This window comes from Miniopterus schreibersii, assembly GCF_964146895.1.
Source record: "Miniopterus schreibersii genome assembly, chromosome: 2".
Classification (NCBI taxonomy): Eukaryota; Metazoa; Chordata; class Mammalia; order Chiroptera; family Miniopteridae; genus Miniopterus; species Miniopterus schreibersii.
In genome coordinates, this window is record NC_138102.1 from 1,930,201 (window position 1) to 1,953,030 (window position 22,830).

The window sequence follows — 22,830 nt, forward strand, 5'->3', positions numbered from 1 at the left end:
TTTCATCAAGGAGCAACTGTCAGCTCCGGCTCCAAACCCTTGTTCTTCAGAGGAAGGACGCCCCTCAGAGAACGACCAAAATGCCTGGAAGCGGAGTAGCTCATGGAGTCAAGAGCAGCGTTAGAGGTTAGAAGGTGATTCACTTATTTTTTTCTCAATCAATATTGCTGTGTTTGCATACGATGTAGTTAGGGTGAAAATTAGAGCTTCCAAAGCTGATCCGAGCAAGTCATCTCATCAAAAAGTCATGAAAGTGCTTTGAAAGTTCAACAAAATACTGTACTATGAGCCCTGCCCGGGTAGCTCAGTTGGTTAGAGAGTCATCCTCATAGGCCAAGGTTGCGGGTTCGATTCCTGGTCAGGGCACATACAAGAATCAAGCAATGATGCATCGATAAGTGGAACAAACATTTCTCTCTCTCTCTTTCTCTCTCTCCTTCATCTCTCTCTTTCAAATCCATCAATCAATAAATTAAAATATAAAATAAAATCCTGTGATTTGAGCACGAGATGTTATCCCAATGACACTGATGCGGTAAGAGATGAAGACAGAGAGAAAAGGGCTTCCTCGCGTTCTCACGGCTAAGGGAATGGCAGACACAATCTCGCATCAAATGGTTCGTGGCATCTAGTTATTCTCAAGATCGTTAAAACATCTAATACAGACAAATGGTCAGTTTGATGAAAGAGACGGAGATGGATGCAGATACGGTATAGGTATTGACAGGTAGGGTGCAGGCGTGGGTTCGGGCATAGATGTAGATTAATGGTGAGCTGTTTATAAGGAGAATCAATCTCCTCAGGCACATCCAGGTGTATGGAAAGTCCCCCCGGGTAGAACACATCAGAAAAATCCACTGAATTTTTTAAGACAAACAAAACTGCAGCAGGGCCAGTTGAAAGGGAAATAAGATGATTTTCCCAGATGATAAAATTAAAAGGGAACATGACTCTAAGGTTTGGTGGATTTGCTCAGAACTATTTTGATGCATGGAGCCCGAGATGTCAGGTAACAGAAAACAAGGCAAGTCTGGTCACCTGTCTCCTCACAGGAAGGAGGGTAACTCATGGAGACACAGCAAGAGCGGGCTCTCCAAGGTCACGCACGGCTGGGGAGAGATCCCCAGACCCCACCGCGACACTGATGCCTGTTGGCGCGTCTGGACTTGAACAGTAAAGTTGTCCCTTATCAATGATAGACTGGTCCCCAGACTGCAGTGGCCATTGGCACTTGAACTCGGCGGTCGGCTTCAAAACTCATCTTCACCGTTCTACTTGTCAACCCAGTTGTCTTCTTTTAAAAAAAATAATAAAAATATATATCTATCTTTATTGATTTCAGAGAGAGGAAGGGGGAGGAGATAGAAACATCAATGATGAGAGTCATTGATCGGCTGCCTCCTGCAGGCCCCCGATGGGGATCGAGCCAGAAACCCAGGCCTGTGCCCTGACTGGGAATCGAACCTGGATCTCCTGGATCCTAGGTCAATGCTCAACCACTGAGCCACGCCGGCCGGGCTGTTATTCCTTTATTTGCATTATTTAGTCCCTAAAGATGACGGAAGCGTGCTACTTTATGTCCTCCTCTTTCCAGACCAGCTTGGCGGACAGGTGGTGTCCGCTCCCCTCAGCTGAGCGTCCTGTCTGTGAGGTTACAGGACGAGGGCTGGTGTTAATTTTGACGTTTTTCCTGCGTGATGCAACGCCCTGCGGAACCTGAGGCCACGTCTCTCACGTACCATTGCACCCTCAGCACCCAGCGCCGGCTGGGCATGTAGGAGGCGCTCAGTGCGCGTGAATGGCAACATCAGTGAGATGCAGGGATTTACCGGACCTGGTTATTGAATGTATATACTATTAGGTGAATTTTCTTGGGCCACAGCTCATATCTATACTCTGCTGCTGCTGAAATCCCGGCCGTGTTTTGCCTTCAAGAATAATTGCGATGATACAAACAGAGCCCATCAAGTGTGATTCTGACCCAGAAATCTCAGCGGTTTGTCTATCGAGTGACACTGTCCCTGTGGAAAGTCACAGCCTCCGCGGTGTCACATGCAGTGTTTTCCAAACTTCGTGTCCGCATCTCAGGCTCTGCCCTGAGAGTCAGGCCCGGGAGTCGTCCGTGCATCTCCCCGTCACCCGCAGGAGCCACGCCTTCTGAAGGGGTGCAGAGAGGGCTCCCGGCAGGAGGAGGTCCTGCTGGCTGGTGCACCATTTCTCACACGGTGACAGGGCTGTCTGCTCCGTTTTTTGTTTGATATCATCTGTGCCACTTTGAAATAAAAGAAAACAAACAAAAAAACCAGGTGGGAATAAGGTGATTGGGGGGCGATTAGTCCAAATGCAACAGAGGTCAGAGCAAACAGCCATCGTTCCCGAGCGCTGGAGAGCCCCCTGCTCCCTGCACCTGGTCCCCTTCCCCACCTGGGCCCCGAGCAGGTTACAGGTCCCTGGTCCCGGTCCAGAGGGCGGGGCGGTGAGACGGATCCTGCATACGGGGTTGGGTCGAGGCGACGCGGCCCCATCTGTGCTGCTTTCTCGCTCTCTCGTCTCCTCGGGTGGAAGACTTTGAGCCCTGGTGTTGAACAGGAGGGACCAACAGGCTACACCCAACGACGAAACTTCTCTCCCCTGAGCCCCTCGGACATGCACCGGACGGACGGAATAAACGAGAGAAGCTCTTTGTCTTCTAAGGGCCTCGGATCTCAGGGACGTTTTCCCCGTAGCACAAACAAGCTATATAATCTCCTTTAAAAACCCACTTACTTACGTTTGACAAGATATAAATAAATAACTTGATAATAGCATAGCAGCTCCCGGAAGGAGGGGAGTGACAGCGTGTTTTAGAGGAACCACCGCTACCCCGGCTCCAATTACAGAAGCGACGCTGTGACCCGGGCCGTCCCGAGAAGTCGAGAAAACCGTCGCCGCTGACAAGCGCCTCGCCCCGGCGTTTCTCCCTCTCCCGCCGCGGCCGCGGGCGGGCTGGGCCAGTGCTTTCCATGGTGAGGACTGTCACTCATCGACCGCCGCTTCCTACAGGGTCACCCGACCTGACGTCCGTCAGCATGAACACGGTAATTTCAAATTTACTCGGTCCTGCCCTGTGGCCCCGACTGTGGCAGAACAGGGACGACACTGAGGCTCGTGGGCGAAAGTCAAGGGCAAGGACTGACAGGAGGCGTCCCCGGGGAGGCAGAGGGGAGGCGAGGAGGGGCCAGAGGGGCAAGACGTGCGCCCTGGTGAGTCCCCAGGACGACCCGCGCCAAGTGCGTGCCGCAGGCACCAGCCCGTATGCCCGCTTGCGGGGAGCGTGTACAATACGTGTTCTTGTAGACTAGCACGCGGTCACGGACTGTCGCTCTTGCTAAGTTTCCTTAAATTATTTGTCATGGGTGTATGTAGATTTCACATGTCTAAGATATTTTTATAACTTATAAGCTTTATTAAAGAGAGGATTAATATAGTAGGGGTCATTGAAGATTAACTTGTCATGTATCTTCCTAGGTTTATTTCTGACAGCTATATTTGAATTTTCAGAACAGCAGTTTTTAATTTATTAAACAATCTGAGTACCCTGCAATTCTAGATTATGTGCTAAAGTTAATAAATTTACATAAAGGCAGACTTGTTAAAAATGAAAATATAAAACTGGGCAAAGTCTAAAAATAGCAAGTAGATCGTGGCTTACATTAGAAATGTCAGTTTTTATCAAGCGGAGATCGTCACAGAGAAAGAAAATCTATTTAGAAATGGACACTCATGAGTGGCAAGACAAGGAAAACCTGAAATTGTACCAAGACTAAAAATAGCGATAGACTTATTTATTTGAAAATGTTGGTTTTTATCTAGCTGAGCCATTCGTGCATGGAAAATTACCATTTCCCGAGGAGATTTTTCTTCAGAAACAACTTAGTGCTCCTTAACTCAATATCCAGTTAAATAACACATAGTAGGATGTTTCTTCCTTAACACAATTACCCATTACACTTGTATTACCTCACTAGATCTTTAGACAAATGAAAACTTGATCAAGCCATCCCAAACTGTTCAGCAGAAAATAAAATAGCAAAATATAAGAACCCTCAGATTTTTATTACTATTAAACAGTAAAAATACTAATGAAACTAGACACTGAAAATGTATTTTTTTAGTAATGATAAAATCACAGTATGATTTCTAAGTTGTATCTTAGCTGTGTGTCACCATCTCCAGTTACTCAAGGTTGGTTCTAAAATTGTAAATTAAAAAAAAAAAAATCCTATTTTCTCCATATTTGTGGGTAAAACAGAAGACTTTCCCAGCATTAGAGTAAAATAGAAGACCTTATGTTTCCCAAACACATACTATCTGCCCTTTCTCTGAGATAGTCTATAGTTCAAGACCAATTTCTGAGATGAAAAATTGTAGGTAGTATATTACTTTTTTTTTTTTTTAGGTAGATGGTGAAGGCCAGCTTCTCACTTTATATTTGTGATAGATTCAAATATTTAGGATTTACACATGACTTCTGAAGTCAGGAAATGCAGTAACCGGAAAGTTGATGAAATTTCCAACACTATAACTGTTTTACTTTAGAGAAATTGTTGGGATGTGTCATTGGCAATATAAAGATATATATGGTCAGGAGGTTTAACCTTTGAAATATGAATTAAATCAACAAATGTGCTTTTAAATAAATAATTAAGCTTAAAAGAAGGTTTAAAAATTATCCTTATGGTATAAACATGAAAATGGAGCTGGACTTCTGAGTCCCAGGCCAACCTGAGGGTGAGGGACTCTCAGGAAGGGGCTGATGATGCTACTGCTGGGTGACAGGGATGGAAAGCTCATGTCAAGGATGGGGCCTGGCCTTGGGCTCACTCGTGTTACAGAGTTTAAACTCCACAGAAATGCAGACTATGCTCTGAGACCTGGATGCAAGTTTATATAAGTGAAATGAATAATAGCAATTATTAGGCATAGGAGAGAGGAATTCGAATTATTTTGTTATTAGAAAATGCACTATCTATGAAATGGCAGTGTTATTTGAAAGAGGAGTTGGATTAGCTTCTTTGCAAATGCTAAAGAAGCCACTAATTTTTTTTTTTAAAGGAAGTACAACTGATGTGCTAAGAAAGAAGAGAAAATTGAGTCAGATAAAAGACTCCATTAAAACTACAAAAAGCAGAAAAACAGGGGAAAAGAAAATAGGAATGGACAAGCAAAAACCAGTAATGAATGTGGTAGATATTAATCCAAATAATTACTTTGAACATCCATAGTCTGAATGCACTGATTAAAAGACACAGATTGTCAGAGTGGATTAAAAAAATAAATAAAAGAGCCAAGTCTGTATTATCTACAAAAAGTCTACTTTAAATATAGACACCTATAGATGAAAAATAAATTGATAGAGAAAATATACCATAATAACACTAATTAAAAGAAAGCAGGAGTCGCTATCTTAATTTCAGACAGAGGACTTCAAAGCAGGGAGTGTGATCAGAGATAAAGGCCGCTACACACTGACAAAGACTTAACAATCCTCGACACATACGCGCCGAACCGCAGAGCAGAGCATCGAACTGTCGGAGGCAAAAAAAGATAGAATCGCCAAGAGAACTGGATAAATCCATTATCGCGGCTGGAGACCTCGACACCCATCTGTCAGCGTGGACGGCTCCAGCAGGCAGACTCGGGCGGGGCGGAGGTGAGCTCAGCAGCTCCATCCATCAGCTCGATATAATAGGCACCTACAGACTGCTTCACCCCAAACAGCAAAACGCGCCTCTTCTGAAACTCACAGTGAACATTCATCGGGAAAGACCACATTCTGGGCCAGAAAAACACATCTTCACAAATCTGAAAACATACAAATTATACACAGAAGGCCGTGGAATTTAACTAGAAGCCCATAACAAGAAAGATAACTGAGAAAGAAACGCCAAAATACACGGAGATTAAAAACATGCTTCGATGTAACACCGGAGTCAGCGCGGAGGGACAGGGTCTGCGACGAACGAGGGCCTTCAGGCAGAGGGGACAGCCGTGGGGCCAGTGGCAGGAGGCAAGTGCTTAAGGCCGTTTTCCTCCTAAGACCTTTCTGCACAAATGAGCGTCTCCAGCACGGACAGGGCGCTCTGCAGATTCTCACACGCGGAGGATTGCACGGAACCGCCGCCGCCTGAAGGACGCCGGGCGTGCGCACCCCTCTGTGGAAGGCTTTCCCGCTTTAGCTGTGAAACACTAATGCCAAGGAACTGTGACAAGGTGAGAATGTCTATTGCAATCCCCAGAGCGACTCCCCAAATAAGTCACGTTATAGTTAAACAGCTAATGGAGAAAATAAAACGGGCAGCTACAGAAACCCTTAAATAATACAAAAGTCAGGGGAGCAGGGGCAGAGAGGCAAACGAGAGGCGAGGGGACAAGGACGGGCTTGCCGCTGGCCTCCCGGGCCGGGCTGGTCGTTCTTTCTGCCCTGGCCCGTGTGACCAGCCCGCCGCGCTTCCCCCAGCGCGGGGGCAGCTGGCTTCAGCCGCCCGTGAGGGCCGCTGGGCCCGACACCCGGGCTGGACACCGCTGGCAAACTCAGCAAGGTGACAGCGCAGGCTGAGGGCTCCGAAAGCAGCACATCCTCGCTCCCCTCAGCCTGCAGGCCCCACAGGACCGATAGGGGCCCTGCTGGGAACTGGGCCTGCAGGAGACCAGGCTGCCCCCAGGAAGGGGAACCGCCTCTGAGCTCAGCATGGGGGGTCCCTCCACCTGTCTGCCCTCCTGCCCTGCGCCCCCTGCTGCTCTCCCATCCGTTAAACAGAGGCCAGGGGCAGGGACTGGGGTGGCGCCATCCACGGGGTAAGATCCCCAGGGTGGGAGCGGGGCAGAGGCATCTCAGGGGAGACGCGAGGGGAAAATGGAACTGGCTCCTGCCCCAGGCTGACCCCCGCCCCCCGCACTCTCGTCTCACTGAGATTCAGAGCACAGGGCCACCGAGAGGGAATCTGATGGACCAGAGTATCTCTGGTTGTTTAATGCACAGAAGGAGTCGGTTTTTCTAACCCTGAGAGGCCCTAAATTGCTGGGCACTTAAATATTTTAGATTAAAAGCAGAGATGGGATGGGATATAGCTCTATTAAAGAATCTTCTCTGCCTAAAGTCTATCAACTTGCCCACATTTCCCTTTAATTTTCTTTCCATTCCTCGCTGAAAGCACCCAAGCGTCCACATACATCAGTGTTCCGCGTTTTTATAATTTCTCTCCCCGAGCCCAAAGCCCGGGCAGCGAGGACGTGCCTTGGAGTTGGCTGTGGCTGGTAATCTCACCAAATGTTCCTCACAGCGCTCGGTGTCAGCAATGTCATTCCCGTGCTGATTGTCCCCCTTCCGGTCACTTCCCTAATCACCTGCCGGGCGTGAGCCGCCCCAGCGCCAAGGACGCCCCGCCCCAGGCTGATCAGCACGACGCATCTTCGCGGTTATTTCAGACAGTTGAGCTAATGTACTTGAAACAAGTATGAAAGGGGAAATGGATTTCTAGATAGAGCTATAATCTCTCCTGATAAAATGTAGAGGAAGCCTGAGTCCCTCACCAAGGCAATTTCAGTCCCGCTGAACAGAGAAACACAGGGCTTCTGAAGGGCAGTGGGCAAGGCTCATTCCCAGGGTGCGACCCTGTCCTGCCGGTGGGCCCGCGGGAGGGCGAGGCGCTGAGAGTTAATGTCATTGAGATTTAAGGAGTGAAAGCTGGGGGAGAGGGCTCCGGGGAGGCTCCTGTGGGTCGAAGAGCTTTGTGTCCTTTTCGGAGCTAATATCTTTAATTTGAAACCTTCTGGGCGCACAGATATCACACACACATTTAAAGGGACCCAGGGTAAGTACTGAACACCAAGTCGCCACAGATCCTTACATTTCTAAACAAACTGCTGAACAGGGCCATCCTCCATGCTGACTTCCCTAAAGTTTAGCATACTTTTAAAAATGGAATACTTTCTAATATGTGTATTCTCGTAGATATATATGAGATATCAATCTACCTACTATATGAATTATATATACACACATATATATCTCGTGTGTGTGTGTGTTTCCTATAAATAGTTTACCATTCGGTATACTTTATATAAAGTTTGGGTACGTTAGCTACTTTCCCTGACTTGACTGTAAGTTCACAGAGACCAGTCTGTGGCTCCAGGTTGGTTGGCTTTATCTTCCGCAAGCGGAATGAACTGGGCCTCACTGGCGGCACGCACAGTCGTCCATCGTGAAAATGACCTGACTGCGTGTTCTGAGCGGGCGTGTGTCTGGCCCCTCTGGGTGCCGTGAACGGTCACACACTGTGTTGTACAGATGAGCCAGAGGTGGTCTCCGTATACTGCCTCGTAGCTTATTTGTTTCTTGACAGTTCTCTGGCTAAGTCGGATTAGATCAAAGGCCTGCTTGCTCCAAACTTAAATTTCTACACCTCCGACTGTGTTAAACATAGCCCCAAAAAGCAGATACTTAGCCATGTAGAGCTGTCACTTTTGCATACTGTACCCAGCATCCTCTAGGCGCAGAGAAGATAAACTGTGGCCACAGAGACCCCAGCCCCGGCCAGCCTGCAGAGCTGTGACCCAGAGGCTCTGCCCTGCTGCCGAGGGACATCCGCGAGTCACACAAGCCCCTCTCCAACCCTCCCTCTTCCCCAGGAGCTCTCTTGCCCTCCTTTCCCTCTGGCTGGTGGCCTCCGAGCCACATCGTAGCCTCGGACAGCCTCATGCTGGAAGGACCCCCCCTTGCAAACCCATCTCAGCAGCATTTACAAAGCTCGTGGCGGTTACTGCCCCCTGGTGGTCTTATCATTTTCCTTCATTAGCTTCAAAAGCCTTGAACCCCCAACACAACGGTCATATGAAGATAAATATTATGGGGCGCTGGCCCTGAGGGATGACGCGGTCTGGTGAGAGAGTGGGAGTGGTGCGAATTAAACTGTGGCTTTTACCGAAAGTCAAAAAAGAGAAAAGGCACATCACATACACAGCCATTTCACTGCCATCAAGTAGAGCTCTTTCCAATTCGCGGCATTGGCTGGTACGTGTGATGAGAGCATTAGAGCCCGTGTTCCACCTCTTGCAGGTACACGGAGAACCTCCATCACGTCACATCAGACCAGACACATTTTGGGTGCCAGGCCAGTTGGTACCCAAATGCAATTTCAAAGCATAGATCCAAAGGGTAGGACTGTAAATACTAATGCTTAAAACTGTTCTCAAGTTTTATAAAAAAGTTCTAACAAAATAAATTTCTAATTTCATGGTAAGTTGAGTTGAGAAAATTTAAATAATTGCATGAAATATATTTTTATTGTACATATTATTATGTTTAATTTAATATCAAAAATCCACTATTTTCTTAAAAATCTATGGATTTAACCTTTACTAGTTATCTTTAAAAAATCACATTTAAGGTAGACTAAAATTAATCTTAATTTTCTTTTTACAAATAATATATTTTGATTCAACATTCACTTTACTTCATTAGTAGTGAAAAAATGTTGATGTTTTTCTTTTGGAAGAAATGTCTGTAATTATCAACAGCTAGATTTGCTAATACCATATTATTTAATTGTGTGCAAGGCATTTATTTCAAAATGTATACCTGAGTACACTTTCTTAATATATTAGAATAAAACATACTTTACCACCATGTGGAATATTATTGTGTTTGTACATTTTTAAGAATTCCATCCCTAACGCAAGTTTTCATAAATGCTAATGGCACTGTTTGCTCATATGAGTGGGTTAAGTGATGAGACGGCCATGGATGGACTTTCTGTCCAACAGCCTTCGCCTGAAGCTCTGAGCGGGCGTCTTTCGCTAAGGCCTTGCACGCAGGTGCCGGTCCTCACCGCCTTCCGTAGCCTGAATTAACAGCTCAGGGCGTTACGGTAAGTGCCTCTCCTAAGTCACTTTCTCCCCGAAGGAGTCATAGAGCTTGTGTGTCCTACAGAACGTTGCTGTCCAGTGTTGACATTCAGGAGACTTTCACTCAACAGAATTTGCCCAGACCACTCGTCATTAATGAGAATCTTGCAAAAGGTTTAAATGCACCATGGAAACTCCACAGATCTCCAAAAGATATCAGTATATATCAGAATTAGGATATAAACATATTAGAATTAAGATAAAGGAAGAAAGATGTGTGACATAAATAAGATTTTGGAGCTAAATGATAAAATTGCTTTCTAATAAAATCAGCGTATTTTTAATTAAAAATGTTTAATAGCAAATACTTATTGAGATTAATGTGTAAAATTCTTAAATATTTTGCCATCTTAAATATAATGAAACACAGACAATTCAAAAAGGAGAAACATAGATATGCCATTGTTTAAATAAAGAGTGTCCCACAAGCAAATGACGGTGAGCATTAACTTCAAAAATAACAGTGAAGGAAAATTCACACTCTAGTAATTTTAAATTCATGCCCTAATTTGAATTTTGACCCAAACACCATTATGACCTTTTTCCCTCACTAAAACAATGATGAAAGCACTAGGCATTCTGAATATTTATCAAATATTATCTACAACCTTAACTCAAAGTAGCAAATTGGGCCCATAACCAATGATGTCATCGGTTGAGAGCGGTAATGACGTGGGGAACACTGACATCATCGGTTGAGAGAGGTAATGACGTGGGGAACACTGATGTCATTGATTGAGAGAGGTAATGACATGGGGAACACTGACGTCATCGGTTGACAGCGGTAATGACATAAGGGACACTAGAGGCCGGCAGGGTAGTTCCCCCGGGGGGGGGGGGGCTGAAGGACGGCCTCGTGGAATAGCTGGTACCTGTGGATGAGATTTGGGATTTGAATTTGATAGAGCAGATCTGGGGAGGGTGCGAGTGCGTGAAGGAGCACAGGCAGGACCGTGAGGCGATTCCAGGGTGAGTCTGTAAAGATGCAGCGGGCCAGCCCGTAGGAGGCCCCACGAGCCCCTATAAAGGGTCTGGGCTTCAAGAGGAAATGAAAGGCTGTAGCAAAGGTGAGACACCTAATCAAATGCTCTGAGTTATTAACGAAACGGGGGGGCAATGACAGAGCTTAAGGAAGAGAACGGAGGCGGGGGATGAGTTAGTAGTGTCCAGCCTCCATCTAGTTTGTCAAGATTTTAACTGGAAATGGGGTGGAGGCCATGGGAGTGGAATAAAAGGTGGGGCGTGTTGGGTGTGGGCGGCAGAAACTGAGGCTCCACCTAAAAGAGGGCAGAGGATTCCCCAAGGACTGGAGAGAAGTTAGATCACTCATATCATGGGGGTTAGTTTCACCCAGGGGTAGGTGTGGCTTTTTTAAAAACTAAAATAAAGGAAGTTGCCTTATAATACTGTCCTTTAGAAGTTTATAAAACAGTCACGGGGTCAGTAATAGGTGTGGTGTCAGATGGGTGCTCGAGTTATTGGGGTGATCACTTCATAAGTTATATAAATGTCCAATCACTACGTTGTACACCTGAAACTAATATAATATTGTATGCCAACTGTAATTGAGAAAATAAAAAATAATTTAAAAAAAGAAAGTTTATTGCCAGGTATATATGTAATTATAGAAAAAAATTAATTTAGAGAGATCAGTGAGGGGAGGACGGTGTGATATTTGAGGTCACAAATAATAGAAGCTTAACTGGGTTTTTTTTGAGGAGACAAAGTCAACAACATTTCCAAGAGATATTGTGAGACTCTGATAACGGATGTAGCAAGAGAGAAAGAAGTAGTCTTGCGCCGTAATAAATTCAGGACGACATGTGTCTGCCGCTAGTGATGTGAGTAACACATAATGGTTCTTTGTTTCTGAATCTGAAGTCTCCTACCTTCTTCCAAGACCCATGCAATTCAGGCAGCCTCAGTCGTTAGCTTGCAAGGACAGTAAAATATCCGACAACCACAGTCCCTGGCGCCAAAAGCTGCAGAGATTTTTATTTTCTTAGATATCTATCTCTTAAGAATATTTATAAATCACCTTAAGATCTTGGTTCTTTTGAGTAATTCATGGACACACAAAAAGTGGCCCTCTGCCCTTCGTGTGTTGAAATGCACTGAGGAGACGTCCTTTGAACCCAACAGAAGGTTCCAGGCAGCACAGCCGCGTGCGTTCCCCGTGTCACAGCGTGGCTGATGCTTCTGCCTGTAAGTCTCGGGGTAACTGACGGTCTCGAATTGAGCCTGGGCGGGGACCCGCCGGTTTGATGGGTTAGCGGGGAGCCGAGTACGAGCGTGAAGAGGCGCCGGAAGGTGACCCTTGAGCAAACAGAACGACGCCAGGGGAAGCGTGGACATTGCAAGGGATCCGGTGCGTCTGCAGGACACCGGGAGACTGGCTAACGTGTGGATCGATTTGGGGCAAATGACACAAAGCTTAAGAGACACAGCTCCACTGAATAGGACACTCATGAAAGTTATTTAAAGAAATTGCTCTTGATCAATTAAAAACATCGTCTTTTGAAAGATTATTGTGGGGAAAAACATACTAGGAGGACTGAGACTTAGCGAGACTGTAGCCACCCAAATTCACCCTAAAATCTGTAACTATGGGGAACCATTTCCTCCGCCGTCAGGAGGAGCCGAGTATCACACACCCTCAGTTCTGCAGCCGTGTGGGTGCAGCTGGAGGCCTCCTGTCATATTATATAATTCACGGTGTAACTTTCCTGCCCAGGGAAGTGAGGCCCTCCTGGGTTGCGACATTCTGGTATTTCTCTTTGGGCATTTATAAAGGTTATTACTCTTTCCGATATTCTGGGTGTTCCATGGGTTATTTTAATAGATAAACAGATAGGTTGGGTTCTTAGTTTGTCCCTTTAAAACGTTTATGTCAGGTTTCATCTCTCGCCCGCTCCCCTGAGTTTCAGCAAAGTAGATAAATTACCCTCAGACAAGAGCTCCCTGGAAGCCACTCAGAGAGGAACGCACTTTCAGATCTGAATGCTTATTTATTCTCTCCCCATCATTTCATAACTTTATAACATCTTTATACACCACCACCAAGCCTCTTGACGAAACTGGAAAAAAGAGAAATATTTCTATAAATGCAGTACTCACACTCCCGAGGCCTTTGAAGAGCTCGCCGATAGGTAGGGAGGGGACACTAACCGGCGTCCCAGGAGTGCCGCTGACGGCCACCTGCACAAGGAAGAAATCAATACGGCTGATCAGGCCCGAAGATGATCGCTCAACAGATTCTCAGGTTCATGTGTCAACCCAGCAGTGACCGCGGACACGACATCCGCTGACCAACGGAAATAATAGTAAAGAGAGCACAGGAGACAACTGTGAAACCGGGGGGCCTGTGTCAAAGGAGAAAACCTCCAAAAATTCAGCATCGATCTTGGGAAAATTATGGGGAATAAAGAAAGGTTTTTCTTAAAAGCATTTTAGATCTATGGAGCAGAAAACCAGTCGGGCAAAACATGTCGTGTTCTGAAAGCTCAAAAAACATTAGGTCTGAACAGTTTAGCCTTTAAGGTCTTTATAGATCAATCGTGTCTTGCGGATTAGTCTTTAATAGGGGTTTATATGTAATCATCCTCCAGCTGGATAGAGGGCTTGAATGTGTGTGTGTGTGTATACATGTGTGTATACATGTGTGTATACATGTGTGTACACGTGTGTGTACACGTGTGTGTACATGTGTGTGTACACGTGTGTGTCAGGGTAGAAACGTGCTGGGCTCGCTCCCTTTCCTTCTGCTTTGTGTCCCCAAGCCTTCCCCTGTTTACTTCTTTCCACTCCAAAACATGAAATACCGCTGTCAGGGCTGACGGGAAACACGGCCGCGCGAAGGTGAATCGCCGAATAAGTTACAGCCTATTTTTTATTATTTGTTCCCGGAACTCGGGAAGCGAATCCTAGTGATTGAGGCTCGAAGACACATTGGATGCTAGATAAACGAGTCAACGCTGTGTGTTTAATCTCAAGAGAAATTACGGAAAGGACCGCCGGGGAGTGTGTCTGTAACGAAGCGAGAGAACACTTGACAGACACAGAAGGAGCCGGTGACGCGAACAGAGCAGCAGCGCCCACACCCCGAATCCGAGCCAGCGCGCCCGGACCGAGCCTCCGCCGCACCCCGGGCCGCTGACCTCGAGCAGCGCGCCGTCTGAGCAGCTGCAGAATGGGCAGAAAGGCCACCGACGGCCCAGGGCGGCCGCCGGGTTAACGCACGGTGCTCGGGACCGTGCCTGGCACGTGGGCAGTGTTCATGCTGCAAGAAATGAAGCTCATTCCTCTGAATTTATCTCCATTTAGGATTCCGACTGGAACAAAAAGAGAGGTTTTCTGATGTAATAAGAGATACTCTCTGGAGGAAAATTTTAAGCCCGTCGAACGTCAGAAAATTCAACACTTGTTAATGTTCATATGCTGATAATTGGGGTTGTCCATATTCCTGCATCAAATGGTAAATACCCAGTGGAAAGCACTCTTTCAGAAGACGTGCCCTGACCCCCCGGGCACGGGCAGGTCCTGGCTGTGGGGAGAGAAAGGCCAGGGGCTTTCAGCTGGTCAGGGGCTCATGAAGCAGGCAGGTTGCATGACCAGTATTCGAGTCTGAAACCTTACCTGGGGAATGTATGCAAAACATGTGTAGCCAAAGAGTTTATATGCACATATACAGAACCCATGGACACAGACAACAAGGCCGGGGGCGGGGAGTGGGTGGGGGTGGAAGGGGTTAATGGGGGAAAAAGGGGGGACATCTGTAATGTCTTCAACAATAAAGATACATTTTTTTAAAATTATGAAAACAAAGGACCCTTTATTTTCATTTTCAGCAGCTGTCGCAGGGAATGGTGAAATTTTCAGGGTGCTGGGAGATGCAAGCATGGACATCTCCAGGGAGGAGGTTTACAAATCTCCATCTGTGGAGCCTTAAAAGATGGTGCAGGGATCGTATAGAACAGATGTAGGAAGATCTAAGCCCATCTTGCTCCATCTGCCCAGGGATACGCCTTTGTCTTGAAATAGAGACACGGTGATGAAAACCAAAGGGGCAGATCGGAGCGTCCGTTGGTCACTGGGCTCCGTTTTCATTGTCCCCACTTGCTGACTATGAGCCATTATAGGAACAGGTCATTTACAGAAAAAGCAAGGGTGTGGTTTAAGCCGTAATGCACATACGTTCCTGTTTAGCTCAGTGCCTGGTAGAAAGGATCGGCTCCATAAAAGCTAAGAACTAGTAATTACTTATGAAATCCTTATGTATTACTAATATTAAACAGAGTCAAAATGGCAAAACACTGCGAAAAAGTTAATTAAAAAATACAAAGGAAGACATACAGAAGACCTGCCAGAGGGAATTACAGCGGGAATGACAATTACGGAGACGGGGACCCTCGGGCGGTTCAGCTTCCCCTGTGGCCGGTGCCTCCTCCGGGACAGGGTTTCCTTTCTGCCCCAGGGGTGCAGGCAGAGGCTACGGGGATTTTGCCTCCAGGGGCTCTTGCTTTTGTACCTGTGGACTTTCCAAGGACAGTCCCTAGCTCTACAAGCCCTGCCAAGCGGGCGGAGAGGCAGGTCAGTGCCCACAGCTGTCTAGCTCACAGCGACCGCCTGTTTCCTGCCGTCCAGGAGCAGGACTAGGTCCTGGGGACCAAAGACGAACCACCGGGGGGACGACTCACACCAAGCTCCTGAAGCCCAGGCTGTTGACTGGAGGCTCACCTGCCTGTGACATTTGCCACAAGGGGACCCTGGCAAGTTTCGGCCCCCTGTCCTCTGCACTCTGCTTCCTTAGGGACAGGGATAGGACGCTGGTCCGGGAAGCACTCGGCCAGTGCGGGTGGGACGTGCCCTCCTCCTGCCAGGACCAGGGAGAGGGAAGCGGGTGGGGCGGCTGTGGAAGGGACGGGAGCCACCGGCTCTAAGTACGTGCATTGAGCTCGGGAGGGGCATGGTGGCCAATTATGTTCCATCTGAGGGGAAGGCCACAAACCATAGAGAGACGTTATAACAAATTATGAGGGGAGGGTGTGAAGAAATTCATGGACGTAGCACAAGCTGCTGAAATTTCCCAGTAGAATCTAAGCTACTGAGCCTGCGCTTAACATTATTAGGGTCTTAGCAAATCAGGAGGGTTTAAAGTTGCAAATACCTGCTTCCAATTTTACAACATACATTGCCTCACGTTTCTGCACATTTCTCTTTCAAGTATGTCACCATTTTCACTTGTGATTTCCTTGTAAACACGCATGTGAAAACGGATTCCAAGGACACTGCCAACGGCCCGTTGAACTGTTTTATGGGTCAATAATCAGGCCTCCTGGAGGTGGAGACCAGCCGCCGGCCTCCGAGCTCACTCACCCGGGAGGGATACGATCGCTCATTAAACATCACGGCCGCGCTGCTATGAGCAAACGCTAAGCAAAGCTCTGTGGGGTCTCCATCCTGATTGAACAAACATCTGTATCAACAGAGCACCTGACACCATGCCAAGCTCATGGTGTCGTAAGTACAGATACCTACTTGTCCCTAGTAGATTTAAAATACTAGGAAAGGTGACTCCAGGAAAGGTGACTCCACGGTAAATGCTCATCTGCTGATGCTAATGCCTGGTTTACTGGGAGTGAATTGCATTTTACTGCATTTAGAATGCGATCCACACGATCAGGAATGACTGGCAAGTCCGCGCCAGTCAGAGCTCTCCGCATGCAGGAAGGGTGGCGAGGGAAGAAGGGAGTCCCGCTGAGGTCGCGCACGCGTGCGGAGAGGGGGCGCCTGAAAATCGCGAGCGCCCCCGGGGGCCCCAGGCATCACTCACTCCGCGTCCTCGCTCTCAGATGCGCCGTGCGGGCGGTCGGCGCGCTCTGCGTGCAGCCTGGGGCTCGGGGTCTTGGCAGAAGAATGTTCCTGTTACTGTCTAAATTAACCCCTCCGCTGTGACGGAAACCAGCTCCTGCTCTGCTCTCTCTCAGCAGAAATGAAGTCCAGCCCCTCACCTCCACTTCCACCCGCCCCTCACCATGCCTGATCCAAAGCACCCCTTTCCGGCCACACTCAGCGCCACGTTGGGGTGGTACAGAAACACGGTGCATCTGCTGCACAGTACAGACAAGGTAAATTACAGAGATGTCGACCCGGCTCTCATTTTCCTTCATTCTTGGCTGTGATTCCTTTGAACATTAACATGCATTATTTTTTTAACAATTTGCATCTGATGTAGCATACGGAATGGCCCAGACGTGGTTGGGCTTGACTCGGTTGCTTATTAATACATACATACACGTATATATGCCTATGTATATATATTTTAACCCTCACCTGAGGATATTTTTCCACTGCTTCTCAGAGAGAGTGGAGGGAGAGAAAGAGAGAGAAACATTGATGTAAGACAGACACATCGCTCGGTTGCCTCCCACATGCACCCCGTCCAAGGACTGGGGGGAGCCTGCAACCTAGGTACGTGCCCTTGACTACAGTCAAACCCAGGACCCTTCAGTCCGAGGGCCGACACTCTACCCACTGAGCCAAATCGTCCAGGGCAATACATATATTTTTTTAAATTTTGCAGATCTCACACATGAAGGGCATAGCTGGAAAATATGGAACTGTACTGACCGATGTATGCAGTGGGCTCCTTATTGATGGTTTCACTTCCTGCAGCCTCAGTTACCTACAGTTAACCGTGGTCCAGAAATATTAAATAGATAATTCCAGAAGTAATTCATAAGTTTTAAATGTGTGCCGTCCTGAGGCGTCACTTAGTAGCTGCCTCGGTTATCAGATCCCCCTTTGCAGTATCACAAAGTCTGTGTTCAACTCACCCCAGTTTTACTAAATAGTGGCCCCAACATGAAGAGCATCAATGCTGGTGATTCAGACACACCCACGAGAACGTGGAGGCCGCTGCCTTCAGGGAAAAGGGGAGTATGTCCAATATAAGCTATTTTGAGAGAGAGAGACCACAATTACAAAACTTTGATTACAGCTGACAGGGTTGTATCACTAGAAGGCTAATAGGACTTTGCGGTCACTGACCAACGCTTCTTAAAACTTACATTATTCAGCAGGTTTCTGTAAAGACAGATAAGGTGCCCATTAGTGAACAGAAGTTCACATTTGATAGTTTTAACTGTTAGTATCTCTTAAGGAACAACTTTTGCAGATTGACACTAAGGTTTGTTTATTTGGTTACCCCAAATCAAACTCTGGGATCACACTTTTGGGATCATGTTGAATAATTAAATTCCCAAACCTAAATGCAGAAGAGTATTTCTTGGAGAATCTCTAAATTATCAAGAAAATTCCTTGGATTATAGTTACCACGTTAAGATAATGCCACCTGGCCCCGGTGTGGCTCCGTTGGTTGAACCCTGTCTCGTGCACCAAAAGGTCGCCAGTTCAGTTCCCAGTCAGGGCACCTGCCCGGCTGTGGGCTCGGTCCCCGGTTGGGGCGCGCAGGAGGCAGCCGATGGACGTTTCTCTCTGACATCGATGTTTCTCTCTCCCTTCCTCTCGCTCCAAAAAATCTTTAAGAAAAAGATCCCACCACCTGAGTGGACCTGTTGGGTAGCATTGCTCTGCCCCCAACTTCAACTTTATTTCATGTTAGAGCTCAGCCAGGGAAGCGGTGTGCTCATCCCCTCGGGAACGGAGTGCTCTCTCGGGGACGCGGGGCTGGGCAGCTCAAGAAAACCATTTCCTGACCCTCACTTTCCACGCTTCCTCTTTCCTGACTGGTTCTGCTGGGACCAACCCCCCTTTCACATTTCCAAAGACAGACATGCCTCTGCCCCCCTGGAGTCTTATAAGGAGTGTTTCATGGCCGGAGGGGGAAACCTGCATATGGAAGCCGAGCAGAGATGGTTCAGAGATTGCTGCTCCTGAGGGGAGCCCGCCGGGCACCAGGGAGCCACAGAGGTTCCGGGGGGAAACGCAGAAATCGGAAGCAGTTTGTTTCACTCAGGCCACGAGCACTGAGGGCCAGCATCCCATCGGGCACCCAGTCACTCACCATCCCGTCGGGCCAGCATCCCATCGGGCACCCAGTCACTCACCATCCCGTCGGGCCAGCATCCCATCGGGCCAGCATCCCATCGGGCACCCAGTCACTCAACAAACATCGCCGTCTGCCATGAGCCCGTCTCTACTCTAGGCAGGATTACTTTTTGTTCGTTTTTTCCTCTATTTAGCCCCAAGGTTTTCAATCTCTCTGTGCATGTATGTTAGTTGTTGGGAGGAAAGTATGTCTTGTTCGGCCTCACAACCAGTTCCCGCACATTGCTATCCACAAGCGTCTTAATTCTATGACAAAGAGAGTTTTTACCCCAAGGCTGTGCTCCGCTGCACACAGTTCTGAGCACGCAAAGCAGTTTATTCTTGTATTATTATGGATTCATTATTGTATTATTTCCCATATGAACAACTGCAAACCTACTTTTGCCCCACCTTGGTGGACATTTCGCACACAGGTGGACCTGTGAACCCCGAGGTGCGTTTTCTACAGGTGAGTCAGCGTCACCTGTGCTGCGTAAGAAGATAAAAGTGGGACGTGCTGCAGACGTCTGTAAAGACGGTGGTTCAGCTGGGTCAGGGTGAAAGGACACAGAGGGTGGGCCACGTCTCTGATCTGCACAGGGTGGCGGGATATACGGTGTAAGTGCGGCCAACTCTCGGGTACATCTACTTCTAGGAGGAGGGAATTTGTTCAGAGAAAATAGTTTGACAGGGCAATTACCACGAGAGCAATAAAGAGATCTTAAAAAGTGAGCCCCGTGATGGAAATGACCAGGGGAGGCAAGCAAATGGCTGCAATTAGCTCTTGGGGAAACACCCTGCACCTCCCGCCCCTTGTTCTCGACGCTTCTCTGTTCTCCTGGTTCCCCAGCCTGACTCCCGCCAGCTGCCTCCCTGGGGGGCTACCCGGCCCGGCGACTCAGGGCCGCTGCCCTGTCGCGGCAGCACCTTGACTCCTCTCTCCCTTGTCCCTCCCGCCGGGGACAGTAGCGGCCGAGCTGCCTGGCCAGCGTCCACACTGCGGCCCACGGTTTCTCTGTGCCCCTGCTATTCGAAAGGATCCGTTCACAGATGAAGCCTCTGGATGGTCCCCGTTGCAAAGACCTCTGTCCCCCGGCGGGACACCGGCTGACGCAGGGCGCCCTCTTCTGATAAAGGCACAGATGCCCCGGCCCCCACCGGGCCCTCCACCCTGCCTCCCAGAGGGCTCGCTGTTCTCGGTGTGTCGTCTGCTCGTCCCTCGCTGTTTCAGTACCGTATTAGGATATTTCTATGGCCTACTTTCTCATGGCTTTAACTTTCCATAAATTAGTTTGTACTTTTTGTGTTCTCCTGAACGCGGACTGTTTTTACTCAGTTTCACATTCCAGAGAGTCCTCCGTGTTCTTGCCCATAGTACGTGTTCGCCGCTGCACTTCCCCAGCCTCACCGCGTGCACCCTGTGCCACGCCTTCCACTGCCATGAGCACCTGTGCCCGGCTGTCACACATCCTGTAGCTACCGGTCGGTCGCGTAGGTGTCCCGGAGCCCAGGCCCCTCCAGGTGTGTTGCTAGGATGGTGAGTTTCGGCCTGAGAACAGCGTCAGTTTCACCAGCAATGAAACAGTCTCTCCAGTAACCACGCTGTTTCCTAAACCGACAGGACTGCGCGCCACCACCAAGAGCCCCGCGTCCTTTCCAATCCTTCATGTTGCCCAGCCTTCCAACTTTTACAATGTTGGCTCACGTAAAAGTGTTTTTAGTGCAGGTAATTTTCAGGCCTCTCCAGGACTAATTAGGTGGCAAATCTACTCCTATAATTTTTCTTTGCGTTTTCTGCCCATTCTTTCCTAATGGATTGTTGACTTTTACTGATTTGTAAGACTTTTTAAAAAAATATTCTACCCTGGCTGGCATGGCTCAGTGGTTGAGCATCAACCTAGGATCCAGGAGATCCCAGTTCAATTCCTGGTCAGGGCACAGGCCCGGGTTGTGGGCTGCAGCTGATCAATGGCTCTCGTCATTGATGTTTCTCTCTCTCCCTCTCCCCTCCTCTCTCTGAAATCAGTAAAGATATATTTTTTAAAAATTCTACATATAAATCTTTTTGTAAATTATGTTTGACAAAAAATTCTTCCACTATGTAGCTTTACTTTTTACCTCTTTCTGGAAGCTTTGAATGGAGACGTGGTTACATTTACAACCCCTCTTGTTCATTTCTGGTTTAGAATTTTTATGTCTCACTTAAAAATATATTTGCCAATCATGAAGCCATAAACACACTCGACTTTGAATTTTAAGTTGTAATTTTGCCTTTCATTCATCTGGAGGTTTTAATTCACCCACAACTCATGCCCAGGTGCGCAGTAGGGGTCCAATTCTCGCCGCTCCCTTCCCAACCGGAGAAGACTCGGGATGAGGTAATTCACTGACTAATCCTTTCTCTCTACACTGCTGGACAAAATACTTTTGTCCACTCAGGTGACATACATGCATAGCTGCTGAGATGTTTTTTCTTTTCTTGTGCGCATCATGATTTGTTTGACATTTTGCCTGTCTCACTGTATTTACATACAGTTTGACTATGGTCATGTTATAACTGGGTTTTCTCACTCTTCTCTTACACAAAAGGTCAGACATGTCACTTGCCCAGGTCACACCCACAACAAGCCAGCAGAGCTGGGCCCACAATCCAGACGAGACTGGGAAGCCTCCTTCCTGCTCGAGCACGAACTGCAATAGCGGGCAGAGAGCGTCCTGGCCTGAGGCCCTTGACTGACCAAGTGGGCACAGAGCTGGGACAGTGGACTCTTAGGGACAGTGGACTCTTAGGGACAGTGGATTCTTAGGGACAGTACCTCAGATAAGGAGGACCCACCGCACAGAAATAGGATTTTCTTCTATGAACACAACTTATTCCTACTTCACCAGGTTTCTGACCCCTGAATAGATTTGGGGGCCATAGAGTAGATTTGGCCGCAATCTTCAAGGGCAACGTCGAAGCTTAATGAAGAATCACAGAATACGGTGCGTGTCGTGGGAGCCTGGCATTTGCGGCAGCAAATTTACAATTTAGAGGCAATGCACTTTTTGAAATGAGATCCTGGACTATCTGGATGATAAACATATAACCAGAAAATCAATGTTTCCTTTCTGGAAATGACTCTTTATTATAGGTCCATCTTAGAAAATGTGTAAGTTAATTTAATGAAGTACACTAAAAAATACAGTTATCTGATCTGGAGGTATTTGGCAAACTGAAGTAAGCTTTAAAAGTATAAGGAAATCCTCAGACCACTCGCACCTCCCTCCTTTGCTGGTTAGTTTCATGCTTTAGCTGATGTGGAACTCGAAGGGTTGGTTCCAATCTGCACAGAGTGAGAAATACCTGAAGTCTAACGAAAATCTCTCTCTCATAAACCATGAGTGATATTCGAACCTTCTTGTATAAAACAAATGGGCACACAGTCCTCAAACCATGTCACTTCCTGTTGAAGTTGACATCCATGAGCCACCCTCAAAAATTCCAAATAATTCTTAATTCTCTAATTAAGCTACAGCCTGTAGGCCTAGTCTGTGTAAAGGTTATAGCATTATTTTCAAGTGTGATTAAATTGTTCTGGAGTTTTATAATCTTTTATTGATCAACAATTATTACTGTTGGTGGATAAAACTCTGTTTATAATAGATGAAATTGGCCATTTTAATTCTCAACTCAAAGTTAATGGACACACAAAAAATGGGACTGGCAGGGGAGGGGGAAATGTTACTAAGTTTTATAGAGTGGTAACCAAATGCTGTACTTTAAGACATTTCTTATTACTTATTTAACCTTTACAGCAACTCTATTATGCTCTTTTGGTTTTGTTTCCACGTTGT